Genomic DNA, 17644 nt, shown 5'->3' with positions numbered 1-17644 from the left:
CTGTTACACAGGGATATTTTTCTTTTATAAAGAGCCTTAAGAAAGGGTGCAGAGAATACAGCACAGGATTTATTTACAGGCAAGTATTTAACTATTTTTAACTATTTATAAATTGTCTTCTTGATCCTGTGTTTTACTTCTCTTTTAAATTGAGGCTAACAAATTTGCCCATAGCCACCACTAGAGGTCATATATATTATGCTTTTGCTGTCTGTGGAATATTGCTCAGCAGTGAAATGCATTATGGCATGCCCTTCTCTAGTAGTTAGGTTCTGCCTGTATTCCAAGAGCAATGCAGTCTCTAGCATAGGGAGGGAGAGGGAGAGGTAGATGCTGATTAGATTCCTCTCCATAATAGACGAATCACTTGATTTCTAAATTATACACTGGCTTCACTACACAGACTGCATTCATTTAGCCCAAGCTTTTTGATCAGGCCAGAGACGATAAACAACACAGTTCAAGTGAGGAGCTTCCATCAGTGGGGTACAGGGGGTACTGCAGACAAGGGGTGGGCCATGTAGAAAGTGGGTAGTGGTAGGGAAATCATGGAGTGGGTTTTAGCATAACTGGTGTATGGCTGGGATAGTTAAGGACATGAATGTGATCATGGGTCATTTTATTTCTTTGGGCCCCATTCTTGTTAGCGGAGCCCACCATCCAGAGGGCCTAGGTGACTTGTGGGCTAATAATAGGAGTCCCTGGTAGCGGTGTAGTATGATAGCTAAGTAGTATGAGCTGCCATGATTATTGAGGGTGGCCTTGACCATATTGATGATGATGATGATGATGATGAAAGCACAGGTAGTGACCAAAGCACAGGCCCAAACTAACAGTGTCACTGATGCACTGCACACAACCTGTGTCCTTTCTTCTCTATAACTAAGCGATACAAATAACTCACAGGGACACATAATGTATAGGTAGTTCTTTCAGTACATATAATCAGGGCTATAATCATGGGGGCCCATAGTATTAATTGAGCAGTTATTAACCCACCAGTTGCCTGAGCCTCATGGGCAGTAGGCCCTGCCAGCAAGTAGAATGGGAACCCCCTTTGCCACAGAGCCCCTTACTAGAGTATGTACTGCCTTGTTGGCAGTCCTGCGCATACATATGTAGGGACCCGTGGGGTTAATGTGTCCCTATGGCTTTAATTCCCTACACTTCCTGATCTCCCTAGTTGTTGGGCAGATGCCATGTAGCTAGATGTCATTTGCATAGTTGTGCTATTGGCCAGGAGGCGCTGTGACCACGTCCTTTCACACTTTGGTATAGTGAGTGAGAAGGGGTGGATCTTACTCTTTAACTTCTGGATGCTGATCCAGCTGAGTGTGCCCAGGGGAGCCTGGGTACAGCAAGACCCAGAAAAGCCATGTGCTGTAGAGAGATAAGTCAGGGAGCAGGGACCCCATAAATGAGGCTAGTGAGTGGCAGGAATATAATGTTATAGACTCTCTAGGAGAGTAAGGCAGAGAGGGAAGAGAGAAACAGCAGCTTTGTGCATCAAGGAGGTGTAGCGCAGGGAGTAGCTTCCCAGGCTGTAAGATTTGCCTACAGTGAAGGGACCACAGTTGATAGGGTGTTAGGCTTTATGTGGCACCTGCCTCTACCTCTGAAGCTCTGTGTGAGTTGTGTGCCTACATATATTCTGCCTCTATCTATGAGCTCTTTGTGAGCCTGTCAGCTCTGTGTGAGCGGGGTGTGCATATATATTCTGCAAATGCCTCTGTACTGATGTAAGCAGGGCCGCAATTAGAAATCACGGGGCCCCATACAAAAAAAATTTGGGGGCCTCCTGGGCCCCGCCCACCTGGCCACAAGCCCTGCCCCAGATCACACCCACTCCACATCACAGTTAAAGGACCAGTAACAAAAAATGTTTTTTTAAAAATTCATTTCTACTTAACAAAAAAAAGCACCAAGACAGGGTGATGATACATCTTGCGGCGATCGATTTCTCCTCCCTGGCTATTGCCTATAAAAGGCAGGGATGAGAAATTGAGCGATGCACGCACAATGGATCGTCGCCCTGTTGCCGTTTCAGAAGGAGGAGCGCAAGCAGAGAATCAGTAAGTAATTTCTTAATAAAGACTTTGTGAATTTAAAGTTAAAACTGTCTTGGTGGTTTTTTTTCGTCAAGTAGAAACAATTTTTTTTAATTTTTTTTTTTTAATGTTACTGGCCTTTTAAAAGACCACACATACACCAGCTCTAAAAAAAAGTAACCCCGACATACACACAAAAAAAGCTATTTATAAGTAAAAAAAAAATATTGGCACCAGGGCCCACCATAAAAGTTTGGTGCCCCAAAAAATATTTTTTAAAAAAACATTGGCGCCAGGGCCCCCCTTACAAGTCAAAAACACAATTGGGCCCCCAAAGAACATTTTTAAAAAAAAAAAAAAAACATTTGCGCCAGGGCCCCCCTTATAAGTTAAAAATAATTGGGGCCCCAAAGAATATTTTTAAAAAAAACATTGGTGGCAGGGGCCTATAGAGTATTAAAATAATACATTGGTGGCCAGGGGATTAAAAAAAAACAACAAAAAAAGCACACATTGGTGTTCAGAGGAATTGAACTCATGGCTTCACGACTTCAGCTTCGCCTCCTTTCGGGATTTTGGGTATTTTTGGGTCATTTCGGGGCTTCATTATTTAAATTTCTGCTTTTTTCGTGACTTCGGGTCTTTTCACCGCTTCGGGACTTCAGCTATTTTCGTGGCTTCGGGTCTTTTCGCAACTTCGTGACTTCGTTTTTTTTGCCATTTCAGCTGTTCGCGACTTCGGAAGGAGGCACGGCTTTGAGGCTGTCAAGAGTTTCCAGCTCTTTTGAAAAGTTCAGCACTGCCAAGCCCCCCTTCAGGCCCAGGCCAGGTACACTTGTACCCCCTGTGCCCCCCTGATGACGGCCCTGGACTTAAGTACCCTGTGAATAATTTGTCTCTGACAAATAAAGGTTTATTCTGTTTGACTGCAAGAACCTCCTGGTGCCCATTCTTTTCCTGTTTTATAGCACAGTAGCCTGTGGCAGTTGTAGTTGCACTACACCACACATTGAATCCTCCATTTAGCGAAGGCCCTAGCCTGGGATGTTTGAGTCACATGTAACCCATGCTGTAAGCACTAGCTGGACATTAACTCCTTTTGGTCTGCCTAGCCCAAGTTAGCATTACACATATATCTGTAGTCAATGGGGAATTTGCAAGTAAATCCCAAGATAAATCTTTCAGCCCTTTCCCATTGATATTCCTGCCTCTCCTTATAACCATTGCCACTACCACTGCCTGGTTTCTAGGGTAAATAAGACCATAGTTTACTGCTTAAAATACCAATTGGGAGAGTTACTGAACAAAAAGGTAAATAATTGAAAAACCATAAAAAATTAAGACCATTTACAAATTGTCTTAGAATACATCATATTAAAATATGATGAAACAACTCCTTTAAACCACTGAATGTGTCCAGTTTTAAGTAAATTGATTCCCTGAACACAGCCGTTCATTTCTTGTGTATAATGTAGGAAACTGTGAAGCTTTGAGCAAAGACCAGCAATCATCATCATACAACCCTAATGATAGATTCTCCAGTCTCCCGAGCATAGCCTTATTCAGTTTACGGCAAACATTTTAACACATTTCATTTTAGTCTGGTGAAAAAAAGTGGCGTCTTTTTATTACAATCTTTCTGTGATGCCTTTTGTGGCGGAGACAGTTATTGTGCTGCTAAAGAGCTGGGAAGTGCTACCTGTGCTCCGTTCTTGTTTGTACAGTAATTGCTGGCCTCAAATTAATCACACAGACAAAATACTCGCCTGTTATGGTTGAATTAAGCAGAGAGAGAGCTGAAAACAAAGCATGTTTGTTTCTGTCTGTGTGTAAATAAGTAACATTTTTTACTACAAGGGCTGATTGAATGCTTACTAGGAAATCTTCAAAACAATCACCTGGTTTGCATGGAACTGAATGATTTGCATGTAGCTTTTAGTTTCAGAGAATTAAATAGCTTTTTTTTATATTTTTTTCTAGATTTTTTGTAATACCTATTTTTTTTAACATACATTTTGATGATTTTAAAGGGAAACTACATGCACCTGAACTTTACAACATTTCTAATAGTAGGTGTGATTAGATAATTCCACAATACAACACTGCAATTTTAAGTACAGGTTATCTGGAAACCGATTATTCAGAAAGCTCCTTATCACGGGAAGGTCATCTCCCATATACTCCATCTTTAATCAATTTATACAAAATTTTAAAGCATATTTCCTTTTTCTCTGTAATAATAAACAGTACCAAACTAAGATATGATTAATCCTTATGGGGGGGGGCAAAACAATCCTACTGGGTTTATTTAATGTTTAAATGATTTTTCAGTAGTTTTAAAGTATGAAAATCCAAATTATGGATAGAGCCTTTATACAGAAACCCCCAGGTCCCAAGCATTCTCAATAACAGGTTTTATACCTGTACTAATTCCATTCCTCTGGCTTATTGAGCCTCTGTGTTCACATACAAAGAAATGAGACTCAAAACATTTTAAACCCCTCCTGTCAATTGTCAGGTGAATTTCAGCCAAAAAGGTAGCAGCGGCAATACTTGTGTGAAACTTGACAGGACCAAACTCATAATGGTGAATAGGGAAGTAATTTCAGGCATTTTCTTTCATTCACATTGAGCTACAAAATAACAGGGCAACAAATGGCTTGACATTGTCCTTTCTGCCATTACCCTAAAAGGAGATCTAAACTATAAAAATAAATGTGGCCAAAAATGCCATATTTTACATGCTGAACTTCTTGTACCAGCCTAATGTTTCAGCTTCTCAATAGCAGTAATGATCCAGGACTTCAAACTTGTCACAGGGGGTCACCATCTTGGAAAGTGTTTGCGACACTCACATGCTCAGTGGGCTCTGAGCAGCTTTTGAGAAGCTAAGCTTAGGGGTCATTGTAAATTATCAAGCAGAACACGAGGTTTGTCTGTAATATAAGCTGATGCTACGGGGCTGATTATTAAATTCGGATGCTAATTGCACTGGTTTCTGTGCTGCCATGTAGTAATTATCTGTATTAATTACTAATCAGCCTTTTATTGTGACATTTATATTCTATGTGTACTGTATATTGTAAGTGGGCCCCTAAGGTTAGTAAGTGAAAGCAGCACAGTGCATGTGCAGTGAATCTGCAGAAAAGAAGATGGGGAACTACTGGGGCATCTTTGGAGACACAGATCTTCCCTGCTAAAGGAGGGTCCAGGGCCCACCAGTGCTGCCTCAGGGGCCTGCAACCCCATGCCCGCCCTGTGTGCTTATTATTTTTGCAGCCGCAATCAGGGCTATGTGGGAAGTTCAGGAGGCAGCGCCCAGGGTTTCTGGGTCTGGGTTGGCGGGACACACCTGTTTATTTCCCTGTGTCCCACCAGTCCAGGCAAACCCTGTTGTCACTTTAATTGGTTACAACTAGCAAGCTGGCGAGATGGCTCCTGAGATTTTCATTTGCCAGCATGCAAAGACCATAGTGCTGGCACTGGAAATATTTTTATGTATTTGGGTGATTATTATGATAAACGCATGGCATCAGCATCAACTGTGCATGCTCAAGAGTGGGACCATAACCCTAAGTCATCTCTAGGGACAATATGCTCCAAGGTAGAGGAAAGATAAAAACACTGTGAGAGCTGGTTTCATTGCCAGCTGTAGTCTTTGCAGCAATGCCAGTTTTCAAAGGCATTATCAGAGAGTTTTCTTTTCATGGAATGCACACAACATATTAGCACATATAGGTTGGGTAAAAACCAGATGAATAACATTCAAAATTGTATGAAGAAAAATAATCTGTAAAAGTAAAAATATTCAGTAGTTTTTGTTTGTCTTTATGTACATTATGGGCATGCTGGCATCTGCCTAAAGCTCTGCATTCATTGTCTTTTGTGGTCTGAGTGGCCTTTCCTAAATCCTGCAGTGGGCATGACTCACATAATCTGCTCTCTGCATTTCATTCTTTACTCTACCTTCCCACAGTAACTTGGTAAAGGAACATTGCATTTGTAGCATACTGTATATATCTGTAAGCAGAAGAGTTTTGACATCACTGCTGATGTTTTGGAGAAGTTGACAACTGTAGATGCACTGCAGATTATTGCACCACTTCTGTCACTGGCCATAGCTGCCAATGCTTATAGGTATCCCTGGAGAAACATTCCCTGCACCATTCCATTGTGAGTGCTTCTGGTGGCAGTAATTGAATTAGCTGGTGGCAAACAGAAACTAAATGGAGTCCTGTACCACATTGCTGCCCTGCATCACTAGGTTAGGGTCCTGCTTTTGATTCCAACAAGCATGTAATTCGCATGCTGCTTAAAATTCACCTGGTCCCATACAGCAGTCCTGGCTGTTCCATGCTTCTTATTAAATCAACAATTTAATTGTAATCATTTCTATACTATTATTCAAGCTGTGTCTTTATAATGTGGTATAAATTTATATTTAAATAATAACATCAAGTGATGCAATAAGATTCCATGGATCCAGATAGCATCTGTTTTCATTTTCACTGTAAACCTATTTGTTTTTCTTAACGGGAAACTAATGCAAACATAAATATGAGCTCACTTTCTAAAGACAATTTAGTAAAAATTCAATTTTTCTGATGTAATTAAGATCAGCGCCGGATTTCAATGAGGCGCGCCCCTAGGCCGCGCGGTCCGACCAGGCGGCTGCGCGGTCCTAGCGCCCACCTCTCCTCCCCTTCCCAGCGCGCCGGCGAAAAAACAAACGCGTCCCCATAATGCGGCTGGGCGGCATGCCGCCCCTATTTTTTTGCCGCCCTAGGCCCGGGCCTATGCGGCCTTGCCGCAAATCCGGGCCTGATTAAGATGATCTTTAACGTACCCCTCTCAGCAATTTGTCTCTCTCTAGTCTCTTTGCATACAGAAGTTGGAGTCCAACTTCCAAGACAGTTAGCTCAAATACACTGTCTAGGCAAAGAGAACCCACACCAATGATGTATTATACTGTAGCTGTCAGTCAAACTCTGACTCCAACTCCTGCATTAATAGAGATAAAAAACAGAGAAAGATGCTAGAGGAGGATACTAAAGAGTACATTGATCATTTCAGAAATGGTGCAGAATTTATACTAAATTATGTTTAAAAAGTTTCTTATTTTTATGTAATAAAGCTCGTACAGTTATAGGATCTGTTAATCGGAAAACTGTGATCCAGAAAGCTCAGACTAACGCAAAGGCCGTCTTCCATAGACTCCATTTTATCCAAATCAGCCAAATTTTTAAAAATTCCTTTTTTCTCTGTAATAATAAAACAGTAGCTTGTACTTGATCCAAACTAATCCTTATTGGAAGCAGAACCAGCCTATTGGGTTTATTTAATTTTGATATGATTTTCTAGTAGATATAAGGTATGAAGATCCAAATTACAGAAAGATCCATTACCGAAAAACCCTAGGTCCGAACATTCTGGATAAACATTTCCCATGCCTGTATTAAATTTTCATTTGTTCCCTTGAATTAAATTGACCTGACTGTATAAATGAATATGAAACATGATATGTGCTATAGATGTATCAGTAAATATATACTTAAAAGTGAACATATCATTCCTTCTGACACCTTTAAAGTGAACCATAATCCTCCAAGACCGAGATGTTGTTACATGTCTTTTACCTGCAGGGGGCCAGCTGGGTCACATTTGCTCATGTCTGCATAGATTGCAAAGATTTTTATTTCTATGCAGACGCTGTAAAACTGTTCTTAATGTGAGGCCTGTTTCAAGCTTTATGGGTTGGTAAATACATGTTCAATATACTGTGTTACCTCCTGTCACTCTTGCCATATCCAATATACCTGTTTATATCATGGACAGTCCAGGTGAAAAAGAAATCTTGTATAATTTGTTTTTGGCATTAGCAATCTGGCATAGATATACTGTACAGAGCCCAAGATAGCCTTGCTATCCTAACATGACTTCTGTGCTTTATACGAGGATGAATGTGATCTGATGAGTTTAATTCTAGGCTGTGGAAAACAGGAAAGGCATTTAATAATAACAAAAGAATCCTTGTTGAGCAAATAGCTTTGGTGGGATGTGTAATCATATAAATTGCCACTGTTAATGTCTCCTGGCTTTGGCTGCATTTGAAGAGGGTAGCTGTAAGTAACCACAGTGTTCACTTTTAAAGTATATGCTGTTTTCTCTGGATCAGTCACCACAAGAAGATTGTCCTTAATATATTACTGCTTACTAACATGTGGCACTGAAAAAATAATATGGCTAAGGAGAACATGTACTCTATTTATAATCAGGGTTTCATTTAGACACAAGATTTAATTAAATGTAAATATAATAAGTCATCACAGTCAGCCTGCGGCTCTGGTCATACTGCAGAATTTAAGCAATGCATTTTGGTGCATTCAGGGCAGCAATCATGGTATTGTGGTACAGCTCTGCTCTGCCCAGCCATTCCCACCCATTGGCCAGCAATGTGCAATATTTCCTACTGTTCAATATATCATTGATAGCCTTACATTCCTTTGTATAGGGTCTTACAGGGTCATGTGTCTGTGGCTTTGCTTCTACCAGCTGAGAATTAAAATAGGCCCTGGCATTTCAGGTACACAGAGGCCCAATCAGCCCACATAGAGGCCCAAACAGCCCCCACCAGCCCACTAAATACTGACTTTCTATGGAACCTTATAGCAGCCCCTCTGGCATTTGCCAGAACCCACAGATTGCCAGTCCAGGCCTGGCTTCCACAGTCTATCTGTGTCCTGCCCCTCGCACTTCTCCAACCAGGCTCTGTAATAATCCTTAGTTTAACTGAATGACTCTTGCAGTTAAAATGGTAGGTCACCTTAAGTTTCTATTATGTCATAAAGTTTCTTGGCAGCTGTTCAGCTGATCTTCAGGTTTTTTTCATAGTTTTGAATTATTTCAGATGGGGGTCGCTAACAGTGAGGTCGCAATTGTATTGTTATTGTTACGTTTTAATACAGCTGTACTATTCAGGCCCTCCCCTATTCATTTTCTAGTATCTCATGCAAACCACTGCCTGGTTGCAATTGTAAATTAGACCTGTGCTGCTGAAATTCCAAACTCATGAAAAAAAACACACACAAAAATAAAAAATGTGTTTTTACTGTCCCTATACACAGGCCAGTAGGCTGTAGAATTGCTTAAAAGTGGTTATGCTGATGCAAAAGTATGGGCATGGTTATTGTTGGGGAATCCATGCAATGGTTTTTGGTGGGTGTTCCATTTATTTCATTTTACCCCAATTAAGACTATATGTAGTGCTGAGTAATTCTTCTTCAACTAGGAATTACAAAGATGCTCATGAAACGACTAAAACTAGATGGTATTGAAAAGAACACACTACAGCAATTAGCTTGGCTGTAGTTGCACAACAGAGCCATCATTATTTTGAAGCCATACGACTTTATCCATTCATTAACATTTGCCAATAATACAGTAGAGAAACTTCCCAATGTCCCATTTTCTTTGTACTATTTTTCACAGGCTCCGCCCAGCAGGATGGGGCTCAGACTACTAGACTTTTGATTAGTTCCTAACCCCAACTGTATTGTATCTACTTAATTCCTGCCTGGAACTTGGATTTGGGTATATGAAAAAATAAAGCTTATTTACAATTGTAGGTGCAGAGTACTATTATAGATGCAAATTTCAGTGCACTAACGCTATACAGAAAAGTACTTCAACCCATACGTACTCCTTTGCAACTTGCAAGAGCAACAATGCACCCGTTCTTTCTGCTTTGATAATATCCATGCACTGATGCACAAGAACACAGGAATTACCACCTACCTGGACGTAATTACATTCCATTTGCTTTAAAGTGCATGTGCAAATGTGCTTAGTTTAATGCACTGGCCGCAATTGCGTCAGATGCATCACCCTCTCCTTGATGCAATTATACTGGCGTTATGGGATAAACACTGCTTTGTGGATAAAACATTGCAATTGCATCTGAATTTGCTCTTTCTACATTGCACTCACTTGTATAAGTTAAGATTCTTTATTGTATGTGATAGTTATCATAAATTATGTTTGTTTAATATTATACTTACATAATGGAACTAAATGTTTTTTTACTGGATATTGTATTAATTTTTGTTTTGTTCAATAAAGCAGAATATGAAGATAATCCAATTGCATCTAAAATTGCTCTTTACATATTGCACTCATGGTAAGTAAATAACGCTTTTATGTTTTACATTAATTGATAATGCTACTCTTTGTTGTAGGGGTAAAATGCTTGTGGCTTTGTAGCTTTGTTTATTTGCACTTTGTAAATTAATGCCAAAAATTTTTGCAATGAAAGCACCAAAAGTTGCATGACTACATTCACCTTTTTTTCTTTAAAAATCACCCTTATAAAGGGTCATTTATGACTGCCCATGTAGAAACTGCAATAGATGCAATTTGTACCAATATGGAGGTGCAGGAGTTTAGACGCAAGTACCATCTTAAGTTTCCCATTATGTCTATTTTTGAGCACACCCAGTTGCAGGTGAGTTTGTGAATTGACCCTATATTTTAAATATGTTCCTTTAACTTTACTATGATGAATTGGGAACTGCAGAGGATCTATTTTTCCAAAACCAAACACCTGTTGCTATGAGCTCTGATCGCTGTCACTTTTTCACATTGTATTGACAGCAGCTGTCTTCTGACACACAGTGTAGAATATACATTTCTTGCTAAAAGTGATTACAATTATGTTCACTCCATAAACTTGGTGCCTGCCAGGCTTGGCTACTAAAAGATGATAGTAATAAAATTTGATATGATTTTCTGTTTTGTCTCGTTGAGGCTGGAATGATGGCATCTAATATTTGGAAAACAAGATTATTTGCAACCTATGCCATGACTTGCACCCTGTCTTGTACTTCCTGCTGCTTGTTAGTTTAATACGTGATTAATATACAAAGAAGCATTGTTGGGAAAATGAGTCAAAATGCATTCAAGGGCCGGCAAGTACTGATGTGCGGGCCAAACAGAAACCAGTGGGTCTGGCAGGTTCGAGTCGACTTCTGCACAAAGTTTGCGGGCCTCCTAGTGCCCCACTTCCGCCAGACATGCTCCTTTTTATATACTTGCATGCCAGTGTGCTCTGTCTTGACATCATGGAAGGGGGCGGGGCACGTAGAGCAAGTATATAAAATAGGAGCTTACTGCGGGTTAGGGTCAGGTGCGGGTTTTTTAAGGTTGTGAGACCTTTGGGTATTCAACAGTCGGACCCCCAGTCCCCTTTGCCCAAGCCATGTTACAGGGTTACAAAGAACTTTCGCTGGCCTTGTTCTTAATATAATAAGGCCACATCCTTCTATAGCAAGGAGTACGTTTCTTAGTGGGGTCTCTCAGGGCTCGGTATTGGGTCCTCTTTTATTTAACTTGTTCATTAATGACTTAGGGGAGGGTGTTGTAAGTAATGTATCAGTATTTGCAGATGACACAAAACCATCCAGCCCAATTAATTCCATCCATGATGTGGCATCCTTGCAACATGATCTTGACAAACTGGAAATCTGGGCAGCTAAGTGGCAAATGAGATTCAATGTTGATAAATGTAAAGTCATGCACCTGGGATGTAAAAATATCCAAGCCACTTATACCCTCAATGGGACTGCACTAGGCAAATCCATTATGGAAAAGGACCTTGGAGTCCTTGTAGATGATAAACTTGGCTGTAGCAAGCAATGCCAGTCAGCAGCATCAAGGGCAAATAAGGTCTTGAGCTGTATTAAAAGGGGCATAGAGTCACGGGAGGAGGGGGTCATTCTTCCACTTTATAGAGCACTGGTAAGGCCCCATCTGATAACTATGTATAAATATATAAGGGGATCATATAATAATCTCTCTAATGCTTTATTTACCAGTAGGTCTTTCCAGCTGACACAAGGTCACCCATTCCGATTCGAAGAAAAGAGGTTCCGCCTAAATATTTGGAAGGGTTTTTTTTACAGGGAGAGCTGTGAAGATGTGGAATTCTCTCCTTGAATCAGTTGTACAGGCTGATACATTAGATAGCTTTAAGAAGGGGTTGGATAGCTTTTTAGCAAGTGAGGGAATACAGGGTTATGGGAGATAGCTCATAGTACAAGTTGATCCAGGGACTAGTCCAATTGCCATTTTGGAGTCAGGAAGGAATTTTTTCCCCCTCTGAGGCAAATTGGAGAGGCTTCAGATGGGTTTTGTTGCCTTCCTCTGGATCAACTGGCAGTTAGGCAGATTAAAAAAAACTAAAAACTAAAAGGTTGAACTTGCGTCTTTTTTCAACCTTACTTACTATGTTACTATGTATGTAATAGGGTTAGAAAAGCATTCTGGAGATATATGGAAAGTTGTGGAAAAACTGTCTGAAGCTGAATCAGCAAACAAATGATATAATTTTGGGCAAAAAATGCAGCCAGAAAATAATTATTTACAGTGAACCCTTAATATTTAATTTAGACACATGAAATGGGAAAAAGGATTTAAATGAAATTAACAGTTGCAGCTAATAACAATTATAATACTCCAAAGTATTGTATCGTTCTTTGTCATTCACACTTCCATGTGAAAGTGATAAATTGTTTTGATTGGGGGATTTACATCCCCTTTAAATCATTATGTTCAGACCTTGCATCATGATAATTTATTTTGTTATTTAACCTTGGGCCTTGAGACTTGTCCTTGATATTGCCAATTGCTGTTTCTCTGGGTTAGGTCAGATGGAGATTAAATGAACAATGACACTATTTTTCATTTTCACAGACTTATTTAGTCATAAAACATGCCTAGGCTGCTGTCATTTAACAAAAGGAAAGTAGATACAAACCTCACGGTCACAGAGAGTTATGTTTCTCAGTGCAACCTGAAAAATGATTACAAGAGGTAGAAAAAAAAAATCTCAGTGCTACACTATTTGCTCAGCATTACACGGTGGTTTTACACAAACACAATGACTGTTTGTCTTTTCATGATAGTGTCCCTTAAAGGCATTTGAGTATTAGGGTATTAAGCTTTAATCCCTCAGTAGCGTGCACTTTACATTCACAATAAATACAGTGGTAAAGGCAAGGCAGCCCTGGCTAATAATAGACACAATGAATTTGAACTGAGTAAATATGAAATAATGTAGAGCATCACAGGGATGTAGTGATAGATGCAGAGCCAGGGTTTTCCCAAGAGTATTCAGATACTATTCTGGAAAAGGCAGATCTAAACAGACACATAGAGCAAAAAAAATGGCCTCTATGTTTTGTTAAGGCTTTGAAGGGTACCAGGACACATGGGTTACAGCTTCCCAACACTGATATACACACCAGTAAATTCTGGGGTATATTTATGGGGCTTTGGGTAATTTAAAAAGACCCTGCACAGAGCACTTCTGCCCCAGGGCAAAATTATCCGAAACAAGGTGCAGAGCAGAGAATCAGTGGGTACAAGCCGGGCCTGTCCTTTGTGCACGTGGTAAGTACAGTAGCTCCCTGCCAGACAACAGCACCAATGTATGTAGAGAGTAAATGTACAGCACCTTATTCCAATAAAAATGCCTTTAATCCAAACACACGGCAAGACATTGGATTACAGTAAAGTTTAATGCTGCTCTTGGCCTTTTATCAAGCTTAAGGCAACAGAATGCCCATTTTTAGTTTTACTTGTCCATAGTTTTTAGAGAGGTCACCAAAAATACCCTGTTACTGCAGACCAAAAGAAAGCTAAAAAAAAAACCAACCTGTTGGTATGGTTGTTTATCTAATTTTTTGAAAGCCTGAGGTTGTGCTTCCTATCACCCTTTAAGTGCACAGTGATAAAGTGCAGGGTGCATCCCGAGTCCTACCTGAAGGCATGGGCTCCAAAACCTAAAGAAAAGGCTCTAAAGGCGTCCCGAGCCTATGGGTTCACCTTCCTGCGAAGGTTAGGGTGAGCCCCAATCCCTGGCTCCCCGGCCAAAATGCACCAGCAAGGGAAAGGGTCTTCAGAGCAGCAAATTCCTAATGTTCTGTGGCTGGGATGACATCTTTCTAACAGAGCATTCTGTCACAGAGGTCACAGGTCAGAATTTTGAACGCTTGTAGGGGCAGTTCACCTAAAACTATATGTAAGTAAGATGTACAAGTTTATTTTCTGGATCAGTTGGGAGTTGGTTTTAATTGCTTGCCATGTTTGCATTGTGCTGCTTCTTTGTAGTTTAAAATTAAAAATTCTTTGCAATTATGGTTATATATATCTATATATATATATAGTGAATAAAGTACCCCCTCTTGTAAAATATAAGGATATTATAAGTTACCGAGGAGTTTCATGACCATATAAAAACACGAGGCTGAAGGCCGAGTGTTTTTATACAGGTCATGGAACTGCGAGGTAACTTCTAATATCCTCATATTTTGCAACAGGGGGTACTTTATTTATTATAATACACAAGTTTCAGTGAGTCATGTGACAGAAATGACATCAGAACTCACCGTTTATAAGGATATAATTTACAGGATATTCACGGCTTTTGTGTATTATATATATATATATATATATATATATATATATATATATATATATATATATATATATATATATGCAACTTTGTCTTAAGTAGAAATATTTGTGATAAAAAGGGAACAAGCAACTTTATTTGCCCTTGTCCTTGCTTTCATATGATTGCTGTGCTGACTAATCAGTGAACTTGTGGCTTCATTCTGTCTAGTGTAAAAGAGAAAGGGTTAAGTGTTGTTGGAAAATAGAATGGGTGGGCAGTTGGAAATCCCAGCCACCCTGGCAGCAGACAAGCCTTTGTCCTGGAGCTGGCGCCTGACGCCTGCCTGATGGACAGAATACCTCCCTCACTAGGGACAAAAGAAGCAGCACACTGCTGCTCCCAATTAGGAAGCCTCCCTCTTGTGTCCCTTCTGCTTCTCCCTATCTTATTGCTCCCATCACACTGGTCTCATTTAATCAAACAGCCATTGTCACAGCCTGTTATCTCCAGTTGAACAATGTGGGCCATCTAATCTCACACTTAAGGAGAGAAATTCTGCTTTGTCTTAAGCAGTCAATGTGTGATCAATAGACAAGAGGTCTGTGTGAAAAGTGGAAACACATTCATGCTAATTGTGCCACAAATAACACATTTGGCCTTTTTTTAACCCGGGAACAAAGCAAAGATGAAATGGCAAAAATACAGTAATTAACAATTGTAATTCGAATGCTATTCAGATCTTTATTTTCTTATAAATCCATAATGGCAGTTAAAGTTGTTGTCAGCTCCAGTTTAGTTATACTCTGTATAAACTGTTGCTTATATTCCTGGCTGCAAAATCTTGAAAACTCACCACTACCATCTTCAACCCAGAATATGGAGGACGCTTCCACACAGTAAACTAAACAACCAATGAGAGTACAGCTGAGCATCTGCTACTTGCATCACAGTTATCAATATAATTAATATTGCAGTGAATACACAAAAAAGCAAAAAAAAGTGTTTTTTAGTTTGTAAACCTGTTTTTATAAAAGTTATGTCAAACTGGAAGACTTTCCAGCTGGCATTAAATACTATGGGGAGTTACCATAATAATATACAGTTTGCAAGCAGTTTAGTAAGGAGCATCTTTCTTAATTTTTCACATATATTAGAATGTAGACAATCGGGATGTTTAATAAAAGATATAAACCCATGCAATACTTTCTACTCCTCCTCTCAAGTCGTTATGTGTGACTGAACCCATATAAGCCACTGACACCAAGAAGTAAACTGGGACTTATTGGTTTTTTTACTTGGTCCTCTGAAAGAGTACACTGACTGTCGGAAATTATTATCATCCCTTAGTTTTATAGCAACCACACATTCCAAAGGGAGTTCAGTTTACACTCTGTTGGTCCCTATCACATTCACACACTATGAAAAGTTTCATAAAGAGGTGGTTGATTTCCTGTGCGTGTTTGTGGTGAATGTGGCATATCTCCTCCTGGCAACCACCGTTATTCTGTACTTATGGCAAAAAAGCACTGTACTGTGGGTAAAATATATGCCAATTGTGCTTAGACCACTGCTCTTGTGAATTACCCCCCATGGCAAACATCAATACATCTTGCAGTTAGTAATCTTACTGAATTTGAACCTAGGGCCCTATTGTAGCAAGGGAGCGGTGCTAACCCCTGTCTGCCAAAAAAAGTTATTCTGTCCGGTTTTGTAGGTGTTGTTAGACATGTAGCTAATAAGCCTCTTACAGGCTGCAGGTGCAAGATACAATAAAGGGAATTCTCTAGAGAACTAAGGCTCAGAATACAGGCAAGTACAGCACAGTTACTTAACTCCTCAGAGAAGGACCACTCCAAGTTCACTCTCCCTATTTGCTGCTCCAATCGGGTGCTCTGTCCGCAGCGTCCCCACTGCTGAAATTCACTTAGACATCAAGAAAGAAGGACGGCACTCCAGTACATGGAATATACGATGCCTATGATTAAGGGAGTGATTCCCGAAACGCGTAGAGCGTTGGATCCTTGCATGAGCTTGGAATAAAAGTATATTCCATGTACTGGAGTGCCGTCCTTCTTTCTTGATGTCTAAGTACAGCACAGTTAGCCATAATTCAGTCTTTGATCAGCATACAGACAGGAATGTGCCTTCAACAAACCTTTATTTTCCACAGGTAATGGAGAGAAGTTGAACTGAAGGTAACTAACAATATACTGTATCTAATACTAAACTGCCACAGAAAAATAATAAAATAATCTTTTTTTTTTTTGCTAGAAGAGGGACAATGGAGCTGAAGAAAACAGGGAATGGTAAGTGTAATTACAGTTTAAGCTAATGTTACTTAGGCTTATGTCACACAGTTTTATGATGGTAGAGGAGGAGAAGAAATCAATCCATCCTGCACCTTTCCTTTATGTGAAGTGGCAAGAATGAATCCAAATCACCTTTCAATACATACATAGGGCAGATTTTGGCCAGAAAATGCTCATATTTACATTTTGTAGCAAAAATCCTAGTGGTGTGCACAGTGATCTCAATTATTACTTTAAGTACACATATGGGACAGATTGGCCCTTTCTCCACTGGAGTAGAGAAACTGTGTGACATAAGCGGAGGCTGAATAGCCGAGGGTGCAAGGAGATATAGGCAGCAGCAATGGAGCAGTAGCAGAGAAACTGTAGAGGCAGGCTTTTTAGCAGAAAAGTAGACTTTGAAGGCAGACAGCATACTGAATAGGAGACTGAAGTGATTAACTACCAGGCAGCTTTACTAAGCAGAACACAATTCACAGACAGGCAGCTTATCGAAAAGGAGACTCAAGACAAAATGAAAGTCAGATATTAAGCAAAATCAGATCCAAATCAGTAGCCCCAATCAGCACTGTAATAGAGACAAGTCAAGAAACAATGCTGGAATCCTTACAAGGTAGAGAATCAACAAAAACGTCACATCAGAGAAGAAAAATAACATATATGGCTCATTAACAAATGCTACCAAAAGTTGGTCACTGGTCCCATCTAAAAAACAAATGCTCAAAATCAAACCTGACCGATCGACCAAACGACCGATCTCCACCGGACGAAAGATGTCGGCACACGCCACACGCAATCCGAAAATAGGATCTGTGTGTCTATGGCCACCTTTAGGC

The sequence above is a fragment of the Xenopus laevis genome, chromosome 2L, assembly GCF_017654675.1.
Source record: "Xenopus laevis strain J_2021 chromosome 2L, Xenopus_laevis_v10.1, whole genome shotgun sequence".
Lineage (NCBI taxonomy): Eukaryota > Metazoa > Chordata > Amphibia > Anura > Pipidae > Xenopus > Xenopus laevis.
This window is presented reverse-complemented; position numbering follows the sequence as displayed.